Genomic DNA, 18,285 nt, shown 5'->3' on the forward strand with positions numbered 1-18,285 from the left:
AGGAAACATTAAAATATTACAGTACTTTTCGCTCAGTCATTCATGCTCACTTTGTCTTAGAGAAATACACAGAATAAACAGTGGGGACGTTTTCCAATAAACATTTATTGAGCCAGCATCATTCTAATGTAAAATAGGTGTGCTGAAACAACCATAAGACAGAAACAGATATAAATGATTGTAAGCACCAATAGAGTAAAAGGATGGTAGATTCCTACCATAGTGCTAAAACAATTAATACTAGCAGGTATAAAAATACATGACAATAAGAAGGCGTACTCCTACGATGCAACCCTACCTAGATATACCTATGTGTACCTAGCATGTATGTAGGTATAGAGCCAAGAATCCCCCTCGGATAAAGCCAACCCCATTACCTGAAGTGAGAGACAGTGGGACCCCGTCTTGGGGTCGAGAGGGATGTCAGACCACTGTGAGCTGGAGTGTCTGCATGCAGGAACCTCAGTGTCTCGTGTCAGTGTGTCAGTTGAAGTCTTTTTTCTCCTCTTCCAACCTCAGCAAAGATATGTTGTTTATATACCCAAAATGGTATCCTCAGGGGATCTACCTTGCTGTGTCATGTCGGACTAGGATGACGGAAGGAACGACCCTTATACATAGTTATTAATGTAGGCACTTTCAAATGATAAGTCAGACCTTGACAATGGAGGCTACTTCATTTGGAAGTCTCTTGCAGTTGATGTAAGAACCCTACCCTCTGTTCTTGCACTCAGGAAATGTGAAGAGAAGATATTCTGAAATAATCTTGAGACCCATACACAGGGATTAATAATATACACAACTCTGGAAACTTTAACATCACTCCTGTATTTGTATTTTTTCTATGTTCCTGCAGTATAATTGTATGTATTGCAAGATCATATTCTATTAAAATACTAATGCCATTATGGTACAACATCATATATAAAACTGTAAACTAAATTTCATCCAGTTCCCATTCCCTTGCCTTCCATCATCAGCAAACAAAAAAAATTTCATCATACACAATCAAAATGTTACCCAGCATACCCTAACCTCGTCATCCCTTCCACATTAAGTCTCCAATATTCCCAAAGAAATATTGGCGAAGCAACAAAGGGAGAATACTGAGAATATTCGAGCACTTGAGAGAAATGTGTGATCGGTTGCAAAGGTTCAAGCATCCAGAAATACTACTTCTGCCATGTGTCACCTGATACAAAAAAATGACCCCAAACATTAGAAAGTACGATTTGTAATGATATGTGATGGCTTTGAGAGATGTAGGGTGCTTGAAGATAAGGTTCTGGAACGATTGAATGATTGATACTTGGAGACATTCCCAATTGGAAATATGAAGTTGTCAAATGGCCTGATTTGAAAAGCAAAACAATATCTGGCAGTCGTCCCTTCTTCCTCGCTCCTAAAGCATGGAATGACCGGCTCCTGCTTATCAGAGCCTCCTTCTCAGTTCTTGAATTCCTCAAGTAACTGCAGACCTGTCTCTTCACCTAGTCACCAACCCTGGCTCAGCACATTCGGCCTGCTTCAGCATAAGGAGTCACTCCCAGATGAGTTGGGAGCTATACTAATATACATAATTTAACATAACATAACTTAATCATCATCAATAAAAAGCTTTATATGGCTAAACGCCATAAAAGACATAAAAAAAACATACAGGGATAAATACATTATTAGACACAAGAGCACAATTATTAAAACAATATTCCTATATAAGCCAGTCTATGAGAGTATCATAAAGTGTAATTTCCATAGGAAAGACAAGAGTATCATCATGTCTCAAAGGTCTAGTATAGAACCAATTAAAGAAAGGTCATAAAGTGTCTTGCATATATACAGTAGGAGATATCAGCATGGCACAATCAAATGAGCTTAAAAGAAATAGCAGCTTTTCAAAGTAATACATGATTGTTTCTTGACAAAACAGATTACCTATGCTTGAAAACGTGCTGGATGTAAGTTACAAATGGTCAAATCAACACTTAAAGATGGAAGAGATTGCAGATAATACATAGCTGTTTTATAATCTCTAATATTGGAATCCTTTAAAAGTGATAGCAAAAGATTTTTCTCAAAAAAGAGCAATACAATTTACAAAACAACATCAAGCGGCCGATTCCGATGCCGGGTCGGACAGCTGTCCGTAGCCTTACCGTGCGACCGACACGTACCTGTTGCCGGTCCGTCCTGTAGAGTAAGTACAATGCGCATAACTGCCAAAAAAACGACCGACACGTAGGCTGTGATTCAAGCTCCATTCCCTGTAACTCCTAACGCTGAACCAAGTCACCCGGAAGCAGTATCCATAGCAGTTTCCGGCATGACAAGTACGATGCGTACTTCCTACACGCCGGACGGGTCGCCACATACGGGACGTCACAGCATCCGGAAAACATGCATTTCAGCTACGATTCGCGCCACAACTCAATACACGGCAACGAGACGGACCAGCTTGCAGCGGGTACGAGATGGAGCAGCAAGCAGCGTGTACGACACGAACATATCATGAATCCCATCGCGCAGGTCATACCAGTATTCTACATCTATGACCGGATCAGGAACCGACGCCGACGGCACAGGCGGTAAGTCAGACACCTACCACATAAACAAACGACACGTACCCGCAAAATGGCACACACACACAGGGGATCCACATCCTGGCCACTAACAACAGCCAACCATAGGGGTTGCATGGCCAGCACCACTAACACCCCCACCCATAGGGGACCTGTTGCCCATCACTACTGCCACCCCCACCCATGGGGACTATGTTGCCCATCACTATTGCCACCCCCAGCCATAGGGCTTATGTTGCCCATCACTACTGCCACCCTCAGCCATAGGGGACCTGTTGCCCATCACTACTGCCACCCCCACCCATAGGGACTATGTTGTCCATCATTACTGCCACCCCCAGCCATAGGGGACCTGTTACCCATCACTACTGCCACCCCCACCCATAGGGACTATGTTGCCCATCACTACTGCCACCCCAGCCATAGGACTTATGTTGCCCATCACTACTGCCACCCCCAGCCATAGGGCTCATGTTGCCCATCACCCCTGCCACCCACACCCATAGGGCTTATGTTGCCCATCACTACTGCCACCCCCAGACATAGGGCTTATGTTGCCCATCACTACTGCCACCCACACCCATAGGGGACCTGTTGCCCATCACTACTGCCACCCCCAGCCATAGGGAATATGTTGCTCATCACTACTGCCACCCCCAGCCATAGGGCTTATGTTGCCCATCACTACTGCCACCCCCAGCCATAGGGCTTATGTTGCCCATCGCTACTGCCACCCCCAGCCATAGGGCTTATGTTGCCCATCACTACTGCCACCCCCAGCCATAGGGGACCTGTTGCCCATCACTACTGCCACCCCCACCCATAGGGACTATGTTGCCCATCACTACTGCCACCCCCAGCCCTAGGGCTTATGTTGCCCATCACTACTGCCACCCCCACCCATAGGGACTATGTTGCCCATCACTACTGCCACCCCCAGCCATAGGGTTTATATTGCCCATCACTACTGCTACCCCCAGCCATAGGGCTCATGTTGCCCATCACTACTGCCACCCCCAGCCATAGGGCTCATGGTGCCCATCAAACCTGCCACCCACACTCATAGGGCTCATATTGCCCATCACTACTGCCACCCCCAGCCATAGGGCTTATGTTGCCCATCACTACTGCCACCCACACCCATAGGGGACCTGTTGCCCATCACTACTGCCACCCCCAGCCATAGGGCTTATGTTGCCCATCATTACTGCCACCCCCAGCAATAGGGGACCTGTTGCCCATCACTACTGCCACCCCCACCCATAGGGACTATGTTGCCCATCACTACTGCCACCCCCAGCCATAGGGTGTATGTTGCCCATCACTACTGCCACCCCCAGTCATAGGGGACCTGTTGCCCATCACTACTACCACCCCCACCCATAGGGAATATGTTGCCCATCACTACTGCCACCCCCAGCCATAGAGCTTATGTTGCCCATCACTACTGCCACCCCCACCCATAGGGACTATGTTGCCCATCACTACTGCCACCCCAGCCATAGGACTTATGTTGCCCATCACTACTGCCACCCCCAGCCATAGGGCTCATGTTGCCCATCACCCCTGCCACCCACACCCATAGGGCTTATGTTGCCCATCACTACTGCCACCCCCAGCCATAGGGCTATGTTGCCCATCACTACTGCCACCCACACCCATTGGGGACCTGTTGCCCATCACTACTGCCACCCCCAGCCATAGGGAATATGTTGCTCATCACTACTGCCACCCCCAGCCATAGGGCTTATGTTGCCCATCACTACTGCCACCCCCAGCCATAGGGCTTATGTTGCCCATCGCTACTGCCACCCCCAGCCATAGGGCTTATGTTGCCCATCACTACTGCCACCCCCTGCCATAGGGGACCTGTTGCCCATCACTACTGCCACCCCCACCCATAGGGACTATGTTGCCCATCACTACTGCCACCCCCAGCCCTAGGGCTTATGTTGCCCATCACTACTGCCACCCCCACCCATAGGGACTATGTTGCCCATCACTACTGCCACCCCCAGCCATAGGGTTTATATTGCCCATCACTACTGCCACCCCCAGCCATAGGGCTCATGTTGCCCATCACTACTGCCACCCCCAGCCATAGGGCTCATGGTGCCCATCAAACCTGCCACCCACACTCATAGGGCTCATATTGCCCATCACTACTGCCACCCCCAGCCATCGGGCTTATGTTGCCCATCACTACTGCCACCCACACCCATAGGGGACCTGTTGCCCATCACTACTGCCACCCCCAGCCATAGGGCTTATGTTGCCCATCATTACTGCCACCCCCAGCCATAGGGGACCTGTTGCCCATCACTACTGCCACCCCCACCCATAGGGACTATGTTGCCCATCACTACTGCCACACCCAGCCATAGGGTGTATGTTGCCCATCACTACTGCCACCCCCAGTCATAGGGGACCTGTTGCCCATCACTACTACCACCCCCACCCATAGGGAATATGTTGCCCATCACTACTGCCACCCCCAGCCATAGAGCTTATGTTGCCCATCACTACTGCCATCCCCAGCCATAGGGCCCATAGGGCTTATGTTGCCCATCACTACTGCCAGCCCGAGCCATAGGACTTATGTTGCCCATCACTACTGCCACCCTCAACCATAGGGCTCATGTTGCCCAACACCCCTACCACCCACACCCATAGGGCTCATGTTGCCCATCACTACTGCCACCCCCAGCCATAGGGCTTATGTTGCCCATCACTACTGACACCCCCAGCCATTGGGCTCATGTTGCCCATCACTACTGCCACCCCCAGCCATAGGGCTTATGTTATCCATCACTACTGTCACCCCCAGCCATAGGGCTTATGTTGCCCATCACTACTGCCACCCCTAGCCATAGGGCTCATGTTGCCCATCACCCCTGCCACCCACATCCATAGGGCTCATGTTGCCCATCACTACAGCCACCCCCAGTCATAGGGCTTATGTTGCCCATCACTACTGCCACCCACACCCATAGGGGACCTGTTGCCCATCACTACTGCCACCCCCAGCCATAGGGCTTATGTTGCCCATCACTACTGCCACCCCCAGCCATAGGGGACCTGTTGCCCATCACTACTGCCACCCCCATCCATAGGGATTATGTTGCCCATCACTACTGCCACACCCAGCCATAGGGCTTATGTTGCCCATCACCCCTGCCACTCCCAGCCATAGGATGGGTGATACGCCACACATCCAGCATACTCCAATTTCAGGTATGTCAGCAAAATACATCCCCCCTAACATCATGACAACAGTGTGGAGTCTGTGACAAGTGCCCACAACAGTGATTATTACTTCGAACATACAATGTAACTAACAGCACATGTGTGACCAACACATGAGTGTGACATACACAAGGCAAGCATAACTATAGCACTGTGGCAATGTAAAAAGAACACCCCCTCACTGTGTAGAACAGAAGTTAAGTGGGGGCTTCCAAAATGCAGCAGATTTTCAGCATTGTGGTGATGGGGATTAAACCCCCCCTCATCACAGTGACCAAAAGGTAATTGTCATCATGGTCAAAGCTGCAAATAACAAACAGCATTAAACACTTCTGGGGCAAACTAGTGGTTGTGTCCCATTCCCACAGAGATGTGGTAAGGCTAACAGTGCTGTGAAAACATAACACACTCTCGGCCATGTGCAGACAAGCACCACACATGGGGGCTGACAATGCATACAGTGTACAATGACACAAGAACAGAAGTGACCATCACCAATCATGCACACATCTTGAAATTAGACACACTAATCAAAACAACATGTGTAGACTGTAGGTGTCAGCTCACAAACTCACATTCCATGCCAGCAATGGCACCTAACAACCAGGATGAATGTGCAGAATGATGTGATATGACTCACAGGGACAGCAGGCAAAATCACAGAAACAGCATCCAGACAAAGGCCCACAACAGCAATACCAATGCACTGGTGCAGATGCACACACCCAAACAGGCAACCTCACACTGCACATCTGACACAGCATGTGTGTGTGTGTGTCACAGTATCCCCAGGCAACTACCCAACACCTGAGGGGGGCTGAACCACAGTGACACAGATGTGGACACAGTGCCATACAAAAGTAAACTATCATTGGAACACCCTCAGTGGGCAATCAGGCATTGGGAGATGAGAGGGAGCACAACAGACACATGTGACACAAGCTGGAATGAACACCAACTAACACAGCAAGAGACTGACACACAACAGCACTACCCCCAGGGACCAGCCATTGGGGTGACACAAGCGTACATGACACCTCCACTGTGATGACAAAGGCAGATGTCGTACAAACTGGGAAACCCAGACATGTGTCCTGTGCCACAAACGTACATCACACGTACACAAACACAAATCACTCAGCATGGCCCCTCATCCATGGACAAACGGGAGCTAGGGGACCATCCATGCAAACATTTACATCAGTCCACCCTTAACACCACACACCCTTGGTCAGGTGGCATTGCACATGCACCCATGACAAACACAGGAATGTTGGGAGGAACTAAGGTGCACAGACACATCACACAAGGACAGTTTACAACCCAGGGGAATGACAGACATACTACACAGTATGCGGTACATGGCCATGACTTCAAAGCTCACGTAACCGTCAGAATCCCTGCCACAGTCCCAGGACAATGCAGAAGCCAAGGAGAACCACAAGGCACACATGCTGACACCTGCCAGCATCGCAGCCATGAACCCGACAAGTGGGAGCAGTCACACACACATACAAATGTCTCAATCACTGAAAGGTACCACCTATGAACAACTACATGATTTAGCAAATAAACAGGTGCCTTGGGGAACCCTGACTGTGTCCCATCTGTGTCTGACAACATCATCACCACTCAGAACTGACAAATCCCAATGATGATACACCAATTAACAGTAGTGTGTCATGCACCCACACATCTGGTAGCCCATTGGAAAAGTAGTGGGATGAACCCAGTACCACCCAGCAAGCATCAACAACAGGAACATATCAAGGGAACACTGTCTGTGTATGAACAGGGATGTGGACACACACACATGCTCATACAACACACACCATGGGCCCAGGCCATGTCACTGGACAACACACTTACTTGAGGGGACCCAAATCCTGTGGAAGCCCAGCTGTGCCAAACATATTCACCGCACGTCTCACTCATGTCTGCAGAACACTTGGTCAGTCAGCCATCAGTTACCACACAATGAAGGCTCTGGTCACAACAGCCTGGGTACGTGAGTCTCCCCTAAGTCATCTGCACATACCCAAAACATATGTCTATCAAGTTGCACAGAGGACCCAGTTGCTCCTATACCAATGATGCCCACACCTGTAGGTCCAGTGTTGATGAGCACAAAGTCTGTGGAAGTGACAAATTGGACAATGGGAAGCATATCATATGTGCAGGGGTGCAAGCCAGAGATGTGACCATGCAAATTAAAGGTTCACAGAGATGTCCACAATAGTTGATCCTGACACACCCGGGTTGCTGCAAAGGATGACATGGATACCCACCAGAATAGGATACATATCTAATGGACCACAGGGAGTACCTCACAGCAACACATCAGTATTCAACATTGGAAACCAAGCATCACAGGTGCAAGGGCATGTTAAACATCATCAACATAATGTACAGCTAAATCTAGTTCACAGGGATAAAGTAAAAAGCTTTATTCAGCATATTAAAAGTTAATCGTCTGTTCAAACAAAAGGCCAATGGCCAGTCCATGTCCAAATGCCAAGGAGTGAAGTAGAGTGACAACTGTCACACCTTGCTTGCCTGCACTGCTAAGGACCGGGTTCATCCCTTCAGAGGGGCATACATGGGGGCAGGCCAGGCACCGCAGGGATAGGATCAGGGTGCAGCAGAAGGAGGCAGTGAAGAGGTGGTGGATGCAGGCGAGACACTTGCAACTGCAGTGGAGCTGACTGAAGTGGAGGGTGCTGTCACAACTGTGGGGCACAAGTCAGATGGGGTGGGTGCTGGCACAACTCCAGTGGGCAGGTCAGATGGAGTGGATTGGGTCACCACTGCAGTGCCTAAGTCAGACGGGGTGGTCGTGGACTCCAATGCAGTGCCTACATCCATGGGAGCGGAATGGGGGCAGGTGAGGTCAGCAGGGCAGGGGGGACACGGTCCCCACATCAGTGGCACTAACCATCTGACCAGGTGTGGAAGAGCAAGTGTTAGGGGGGGATGGCCTTAGCATTTTGGGGATGGTGTAGCTGTGGGTGGGGGAACCCGGGGCAGGGAGTGGCGAGGGAACCTCTGGAGAGTTGGCCTGGGGGATAGAGGACGGAGACTTTGCCTTGGAGCTACGTGCTGGCAGGGGGGTCTTGCTCTTCTGGCGCCGTGGGTACGTGCGGGTGGGGGTCTCTGTCTGACTGCACCTGGGGGAGGGTGTCTGGGTGTGAGGGGCGCTCCCCTCTGTGTGTGGGGACTTCCTCTTCCCCTTGTAATCAGGATCTGCTGGGTCGGTGGGAAAGAGGCCAAGGTCACAGAGGAAGAGCTTCTGGGGAGATGGGGTTGCAGGTGATGCAAGGGAAGGGGGCTGGGAGGAAGAGGTCTCGGAGGACTGCGGAGTGGTTGTGGATGACTGTGTGTGTGTCTGCAAACCAGCCCCTGTGAGTGTGGTATCAGTCCCCTGCGCTTGCTTGTGTGCATGTCTAGACCTTGGTTTGGGTGTTTCTGTGCTTGGGACAGGTAGGCTGCTAGGAATCGTGGGTGGTACAGAGGTAGGAGGGGTGCGGGACTGTTGAAGGAGGGACACTGCTGCCGCCAGGAAGGAGGCCACGGACTGATTGGTCCTCTGTAGGGCAGACATGCCCGAGGAAATGCCCTCCATGAATGACACCAGTTGTGTCAACAGACCTGTGTGTGATCTGTCTAAGTAAGTCCACAGACTCCTCACTCAGGGCAGCAGGGGACACAGGGGCATGGGGTGCAGAGCCTGGCACAAAGGAGACATGCTCACGAATATGGGAGCCCACAGGGACCTCAGGGATGGGAGCCGATGGGATGGTGGTGGTGGTGGAGGTGGTGGCGGAGTCGGGGACAGCCTCACTAGCTGGGGTTTGGTGGCTGCTGACACCTGCCTCCACAAGGGAGTCATCCTCAGAGCTTCTGTGGCCCTCAGCTGGGGGGATAGTGCTGACGACTCCTCTGTGTGGCTCCACTCACCCTCCGTGCCACTGGGTCCACCCGACTCCTCTCCTTCTGTCCCTGTAAGGCTCTGTGGCTCCTCCTGGTCCATGGAGCTGTCCCCTCCTGTGGCCGTGGATGTATCTGGATAGGAATAGGAAGTAAGAGAACAACATCAGTCACCTGCACTGACAGCACACACCACAGTGAGTATATCACATCACAGGGCAAGCTCTGGCATCATCAGCTGAACACAGCTCAAAGTGCCAACACTGTTTAGAATAAGACAATTGCCATTCTCAACATCAACCATGGCACACATATCCCTCCTTGACTTTCACACATATGTCTGTTGCATGTTGGATGCTAACACCCCAATGTGTCAACATGCACCACCCATACATTAGTTGTACATGCAAGTGAACATGTAGGAGTATGTCACTATACACACAGCACATCTCTTTCTACTGACTCAGTACAGGTGTCCGGATGAAGGAATGGGCAGAGACTCATTTCACATGCTTGGAATGCATGCCAGCAACACACACTATTATGGTATCATGTCCTGATGGGCAATGCCACAATGGGGTGCATGGTGCACACTTGAACACAATGCAGGATCACTCATAGCAAGTTAATTGTCATGGCACTGGGATGCCCTGAAAGTCAGTCAACACTGTCTCCTGTCACAGGGGCAGGGCACCCAGACAACAACAATATGCACTGACTCACAATCCTAGCTCAGGGGTAAAGCTAACTCTGCAGATGACCGGCGCACTTGCCCATCCCATGCAAACAACATATCTAGGACCCAGAAGACCCCACATCATGCAAATCAGACATATGAGTCTCTGCAAACACAAATCCCTGTACATTAACACATCACAATCTGCCATGCATGTAACCCAGCTGCATGAAGGACACAGTTGCATACACCATTGTGCGCTGTCAGATGATCACACACCTATATGTCACACAGGTCTTGTCTCTCACAGTCACATCTCAGATGTCATGCTGACCCTCTGAATCATGGACACCCCAGTTGTACGTAACAACAAGCCACACCCTAATGACACAGAGGCAGACACCTGAGGGCACATGTCACTAAGTACAACCTGCAATTTCATACACAGGAGTGGGATTACAGAGTGTATCTAAATGCCCTTGAGGAGGCATGACTGGCCAGGTCTATGTGAAACAGTGTTTGGCCCTGGACAGTAGTCAGGTGGCTAAGCAAGTGTGACATACTTGATTACATACTCCTGAGGCCCCAACATTGGAGTCCCCTGCTGCATGGGTTTGTTTGGAACACCCCAGCCACATGTTGCGAGTCAGACCAGCAATTGGAACACGTCTCAAGGGCACACACAGATCACATGTCAGATCTCAGGCATGGCGTAAACAATTGACCCACCCATGAAACACACAACAGAGTCTCGGGAACAGATGCTGACCGGTAACTGAAGCATAGCTGACTGCAGGGACACAGTGCCCTAGTGACACAAGCAACAGACTGTAGGGGCTACACCTGTGGAACAGATGAGGAGGGTGCATCACACAATTGAGGGACATGAGTATTGGAATACAGGACCTACTTAATGTGGAAGTGTGACCAGGCCAAAAGACTGCTATTAGCATGTCAGACATAGTACACAGATCAGGCATGGACTTACCCCCTTCCTGCTGCTGTCTGGCCTTCAGCTGCCTATCCAGGTCCGGGAAGACCACCGCCAGTATCCGGAGCATGTGGGGAGTCAGGGTCCGGTGTCCGCCCCACGTATATGACAAAAATATTTGTCTGACAGGAGCAGTGTTGTGCTCTGGCTGGGCTGCAGCTTAAAAACATTGCAGTGACACATGTTGGGAAAAAGTGCCTTTGTCATTTAGGAACAGATTATTTTTTAATTATACTCATAAGTCACCCGAAGGGTGTGCCTTACAGGGAAGTGTGCTACTATATAACGCTTCTCGATTAAGCTCTGAGCACATATGGCCAGAGGGTCCAAGGGAGCAAGCCAGCACCTGGACATTACCTAATTATATGTATGGAGGCTGTGAGCCCCTACTGACTTTGAAACAATTTTTGATGAATACAAACATAAAGATGACCCTGAGCACATGATGCCAGAGATATTCTGTGTGAGCAGGCTGAGCCCTTCATTGTGAATTACCAGTGATATTCTATCCCCGCTACATAAGGAGGACGCCATATATATATGCAGGCTGCCTTGCTGTGACAACACTTTTTACTCCCATGGTTTTCACTTGGAACCAATTCATAATGAAATACACAGATATTCTTTTTAGTCCTGAGGAAGACCCCATGATGATGTTTCTTTACTTGCACAAACTTCAAAGGGGTCGAAACTTTGACGTGTATTTATAAGCGTTACAGCCCAACCTAACCATCACATATTTAAGGATAAATTCTTAGTCTTGTTGAGAGTGTTTTCACCATCAATTTCACGCTGAGCCTAAATGTATTATTTTGTTATATGTAGTATTTGCTATGTTTCAACTGTCTTGTGATGTATGTACAAAACACCCTTTTTTTCACTTTCCCAGTGTCTCACCTATGCAAAAAGTAGAGTTGCATGATTTATATCTTTGTGTGTATATGTCCTGTTTCTTATCAAAATATGATTTTTTTCTTATAAACTTGAAACACATTTCAATGGTGCAATTGGTTTGTTTTTCAAAAATGAGTGTTTAAATAGATCCCTGTGTTTCTCATTTATTAAGGGAAGAGGTGAGGTGCCGCGGCCAGGGCGACTGACTCCGGCATCTGGGAATCACAGTTCAATCCCCGGTGCTGGCGGCAGATTAGCCCAGCACCATGTGACTCTGGGCAATAGCTTACTTAATCTTCCCGATGGCCCCCAGCACCTAAAGACCCTTACGGGTGATTGTTCGCGCTTTACAAATGTGGATTATTATTGAAATCCTATTTTTAGAGGGAACAGAAGAATAGTTTCTTGTAGTTTATTTTTGTGGCAGAACCACTGCTCGTTCAACGCATCGATCCCCAGGTTCTGCATTTAAATGGGTTACCCCATTGCTTAATATCAACTATATAAAAGCAGGGCATGATCTATCTAGGATTTAGTGTGTTCTCACAGTGAAATTGAAAACCAAAACCTATTTCAATATAGGGACTTTGTTAGACATTTGATTTGAAAAAGCAGAGTAGGGACTGAAATCTTTATTTCTTTACTCTATCAGGGAAAATGCAGAAAAATGCTTTAAACATATTGCTTGTTTCGTTTTAAATGTTTGATTCTGAGGAAAAGTAACTTAAAAAACGTATTTTGTTTTGCCTAAGCCAAGACTACCCTGAAACAAGTTGCACCACTTAGATCCTCCTGGGGTGAAATATCCATCCCTAGCTGGGAGAGCCAACAATTCTGGCTCAGAGGCCACTAGCCTGCCTCTGAGCAAACAAAGAGCACATAGCTGTTGATTGCTGGCTATTTAGCAGTTATTAGCTATCTGGGAGTGGACGAGAACAGTTGGCAGAAAAAAACGTTTTAGGTGACGAAGACAGGCCTGCTTGGTGGCAGAATTGTTCTGCCATTAAAAAACATGGGTTCTTCCTGCTTGTAGAGGTTTTCTGTGCCGGAATATGGTTTAGTGGGACCCCGCTGCAAAGGTATCTGGTCTTGTAGAGCCACACTGTTGGAAACTGGGCTTCTCTGAAGATGCTTCTCCCCCACCTTTTGTCCCATTTTAGACTGCTAAATGCTGTTTTTTTATGCCGATAGTGCACTGGGACCTGCTAAACAGTCCCCTGTGGCTGTGCTTTTTCACCTAAAAGTGATGTGAATTGGTACACCCAGTTGCAAGGTATTTTGCCCCCTTCCAAGTCCCTAGTATGTGGTACCAGTGGTACCCAGGACAAGGGTAGTAAAGGTGTCACCAGGGCTGGAGCACTGATTGATGGTGCAACCCTGTGTGACCCAAGTAAAACTGTGTCTGCAGAGCTGTCATTGCAGCCCTGCACAAGCAGCCTGTCTGTTCAAGTGGGACTCTGCTCACACCACGTGCTGCAGAGCCAAACCATTGCATTGTAAGTCACTTTTTAGGTTGTCCTTCTAAGCCTAGGAGGTAGAGTGCATTACATTAAAGGTGTAATTATATATGTTTACACAAATGTATCCCTACAGTAAAACTGTAAAGCAAGGTTTTACTGTAAGTGAGCGGTGATCCATAGAGTAATATGGGCTAGCTCCAGAGAAAACTCAAGATAGCCTTCTCCATTATGGAATGGCCAAATTGTGTCCCATAACATATAGTGACCCAGTGCCTTGGTGGGCCTCCCGAGCTGTTTGCCATCAAGAACATAGTCTGCCCTCTTGGTGGGATGTGCGAGCACTTCTCCTGGAATGTGACATAGGCCTGGGCAGAAAGGAGGGCACACATCCTCCCTCGCAGGATGGCTAGTGTTTAGAGTCATCTAGGCGGGGAGCCTCAAAAGCTTTCACCACCCTTGATGTGTAGTTTCTTGCCCCCACACAAGGACAAAGCCCTTCCCGCCCTGTCCAGGCCGACAGGTGGGAAAATTAGTTATTCAGTGGGCGTACACCTCCAAAAGGCTAGCCACCCCTTTTAGGTGGGCTAGGAGGTCTGTACAGCCAAGGAAGGCTTCTGCCATGTTGGAAGACCCTAAATTAGAGTACTCTGGGTATAAAGGTGATGTACACCCACAGGATGTTGTCACCTCTTGGACAGTTTAGCCGCAGGGACAAGTAGCCCTTTGGCCACTGTCCATCACGCCCTTAACATGTCCTAAACTAAGATTTAAGGGGCTCCCCTGACAAGAGAACCTCAGTTCTGACATTGAATCCGAGAAGAGGCACAAAGAATACATCATCACAGACAACAGGACTCTGTCGCAGTGCAAATAGAGGACAGTTAAGTGCCCTGAAATAGACCAAAAACTGGAACCATGTGTTTGATGTGTATCAGAGCCAAAAACTTATTGCTCCCAGCAGGAGGAACTTCAGTGGACGCCAGAAACCGAAGCAGACTCCCTTACATTGGTAAGACCAGTCCCCTGCAAGCTGTTGGAATCTAGAAATGCTGCATGAAAATAATTGCAATGCGCTGGACCTGTCGAGAGTGAGCCCAAAGAGTAGTGGTGTTAGCTCTGGTAGGTAAGCTTTCACCCAGGTTCAAGTGGCCACTAAAACTCCTGACAACTTCCAGCCGCCGAAGTAACTGTGGACTACAGTTGCAACAGCCAAGGCTTATTGATCACCAGTCGGGTGATCAACCCCTTGAGTGACATCTCCAGGATGAGAGCAAATCACAGCGATGGTGACCGACATTGGCAACAACCCCACTGCTGTGTTCCTGCATCATGAAGTTGGAGTCGTCGTGTGTGTGGTAAAGCGTCTTTAGCGCGACCTGCCCCAGTGATTGACAGCTGCCAGATACCACTGCACCCGGAGCCGCCGAGCATGGTAGAAGAAACCTAGATGTTGATACCAGGTTCTAGGACCCCAAAGTCCTTTACTCTCCATAGGTAGAGTACAACTTAATCTCCAAGTGTGGTTTTGTCAAGTGCTGCAAGTTTGACAGCTACCAGGGACAGCCAAATCACCTCTGCACTTGGACTCCCTGGGCAAGCTAGCAAAGTAACAACACACATGACCTTATCTACAAGAGGGTTCATTGGAACTCAACCTGCAAGTGACTGAGTGCCACCTGTGTTTTCACTTCAATGGTACCAGTTTGAAAGATTTACTGCATTTATTTTTTAACACTTCAAAAATCCACAACTCTGGTTGTATGTATGATACAAAGCTCATTTTGTTGGCTATATTTCTATAAAAATAAGCTCTATTTTTTATAAATTGGTGTCAGATTGCATTTGAGTTGTCTCAATTACTTATACACCATAATGGTATTGGAAAAGGCTTAACACTTAACACATGTTCCTCCAGTAATGCCTGACTGCTCTTTGTCACACTACCAGTACTGAGCTAAGGATTATTTTTGTTGAATCCAAGGATCATCTCTGTGCATTGTGAGAATACTGTATGGTAAGTGCCCCCCAGCCATACCACTTACTATTCTACCTTGCAGTACACACCCAGTTTCAGTTTTCAGCTTTGCAATAATGGAGGATTTTGACTTCCAAATAAGTGACTCAGTCCTAAGGTAAATGCTTACACCAGGCAAAGTGGCAAATGTGTCTGACTGGCAAAGTGATCTCAGTGAATATGAAATTTTGGATTGTCCCACTCTGAATTTTTTTTGCCAAAATCAATGTTTTCAGCAGCAGCTCAAGCACAAGGTATCCAACTTCGGGCAACTCCACAGACAACAGACTTGGTCCATAGCCTTTGGGAAGATTATGAGTTTCACTTCAAAGAGTAAATCAGAAGATAAAATCTTTGACCAGGATGACCTGCCTGGAGTAGCCAACATCTGCTCGATCTCAGTCGACCTAATATCAAGCCTACTAACCAGTGAAAAACAAACATTAAGTTGAAATTGGTTATTCACAATTCTTTGTGTTATTTGCCTTAAAACTTTAAAAACGCATATCTCTGGTTCTCCTTTGTTTGGCCATTTAATTATGTATTATTTTTCTAAAGTGCTCTGTCATTATATTGTGTTGTGTTCATTGAATATACAATGCACTTCTATAGGGAGCGGCCACTGCTTGTGCCATAGCTACCTGAGGCTGAGCGTCACCCTATAACTGTGGTATTCCCTAACCAGAGTGAATTTATTAAGTTGTTAGGGCTTTCCCCCTATCAAATTAATAGCTTAATTCCATACACATGTTATTTATGGATCATGGATAGCTGCTGTAAAGAATGCTCTATGTCTTCTGTGTGGCCCAGAAGAATTTACTACTGTCTGATTGCAATGGCAGTGCCACCCTGAGTCACCACTACTCTTATTTCCAATTCGAGGAAAGTGTGTGGGCACACGCAATCAGAAATTTCATACAGCAACTTGACAACCAATAACATCCATGCTGAATAATAAAGTACTTCATTAACAGGAACTTGCATGTAAGATGCAAGCATTGCAAGACCAGTCCCATGATGCACTCAAATAAGAAATGTAAGTGCATGTTATACATTTCTGAGTAAGCAGGTCACATGTGCTTTCTGGCACATATGTGCAGAGGTGTTACTTTAAAATATGCATATTGATTTTAAATTGTTCTGCAGCCAGATTTGTGTCTCTTCCAATAACACATGCATAATAAGTTGCCCATGTCCATACCAAGGGTTAGAAATCATTCATGTCTCTATGCAGAAACAATATGCATTGGTTAACTGTGACATATCAAGGTTTGCCAGCGCAGCAAACACCAGCCATACAGCCATGTAAGAGGATCCCCTTTAGTCAGGGCCACAGGAATCATGCGATTGTGGGTCCACCGTGATTTTTACATAATTATAGATTTCCTGAATTTGCCACATAATACATCTTCTGCTGCATTGTCTACAGATTTTTACAATTAAAAAATGTATTCCTAGCTCAAACGGTACAAAGGTTACTAAAATTGTAGCAAGAACTGTGGCATTGCAGTGTAAGGCTCTTTGCAAAGGTTGACTTGTCACCGTTCTGTTGCAGATTGCAATATTTAGGTATTAAACTGGTACGAATGAGGTGCAACCAGTGCCTAGACAGAGTTAACAAGTTTAAAAATGACAAAATATTGGGGGCGGGGGCTTGGAAGGCAGAGCCAATGGCTGCCTGATCCAGTCGCTCTGTCGCGTGTGGACAAACAGTTCCTGATCTCCAGGGATGATGTCATCGTCGATACTTCGCTGAAATGGAATTTGGCCCCTGAGTGTTTGCTGCTCTTGTTGGTGCTATCGACTGAACAGGGTGTCGGCGAATTCAAGTAATAAGACCTTCAACGACTTCGCCCCGAAGGAAACAAAATGACTCAAAATGGCAGATCACTGCTGGTCATCATTCGGAAGCCATAACTGTCTAACAAATTCATGTTGAGCTGTGACAGATATCGGATCGAAGTGCTTACAACTACTTGATACGTCCAGTGAGGTATTCGACATTTATTTAATAACGGCGGGTCGAGAACTGAGTTGATTGCAATATGACCTGATCCTAACATGTCGGCTTTGCGCAGTCAATGGGAAGTGTCTTTTTACATTAAATGCACTGCTCAATGAGAAAGGAGAGCATGTGCGCTCATGTTTAATGTAGCTGGGCTAATAATTATGGAGCTTTCCAGCGTGGGACTGCTGTAACTATATATGCTCCCTCATCGGATTTCAATGCCTGACCCTGACATGGCGGCTACACAAAGGAAATGAACATTGTGTAAATCCATTGGAAACAATATTCATGGCTCGCCAGATGCGTGTTCCTTGCTGAAAGTACTCTGGATGATCTTTTAATGAAGTAGATGTAGCAGGTTTGCTCCTATAGATTATGTTTATATGCTCCCAAACTGTTGCTGGTAACCTGCTCTATGGAATGCATAAAGAATTGAGAGCAAGGATGTGTCATTGCAAGCTTTTATTTGACCCTTTCCTCGGCCAGCTAT

The sequence above is a fragment of the Triturus cristatus genome, chromosome 5_1 (genome assembly GCF_964204655.1).
Source record: "Triturus cristatus chromosome 5_1, aTriCri1.1, whole genome shotgun sequence".
Lineage (NCBI taxonomy): Eukaryota > Metazoa > Chordata > Amphibia > Caudata > Salamandridae > Triturus > Triturus cristatus.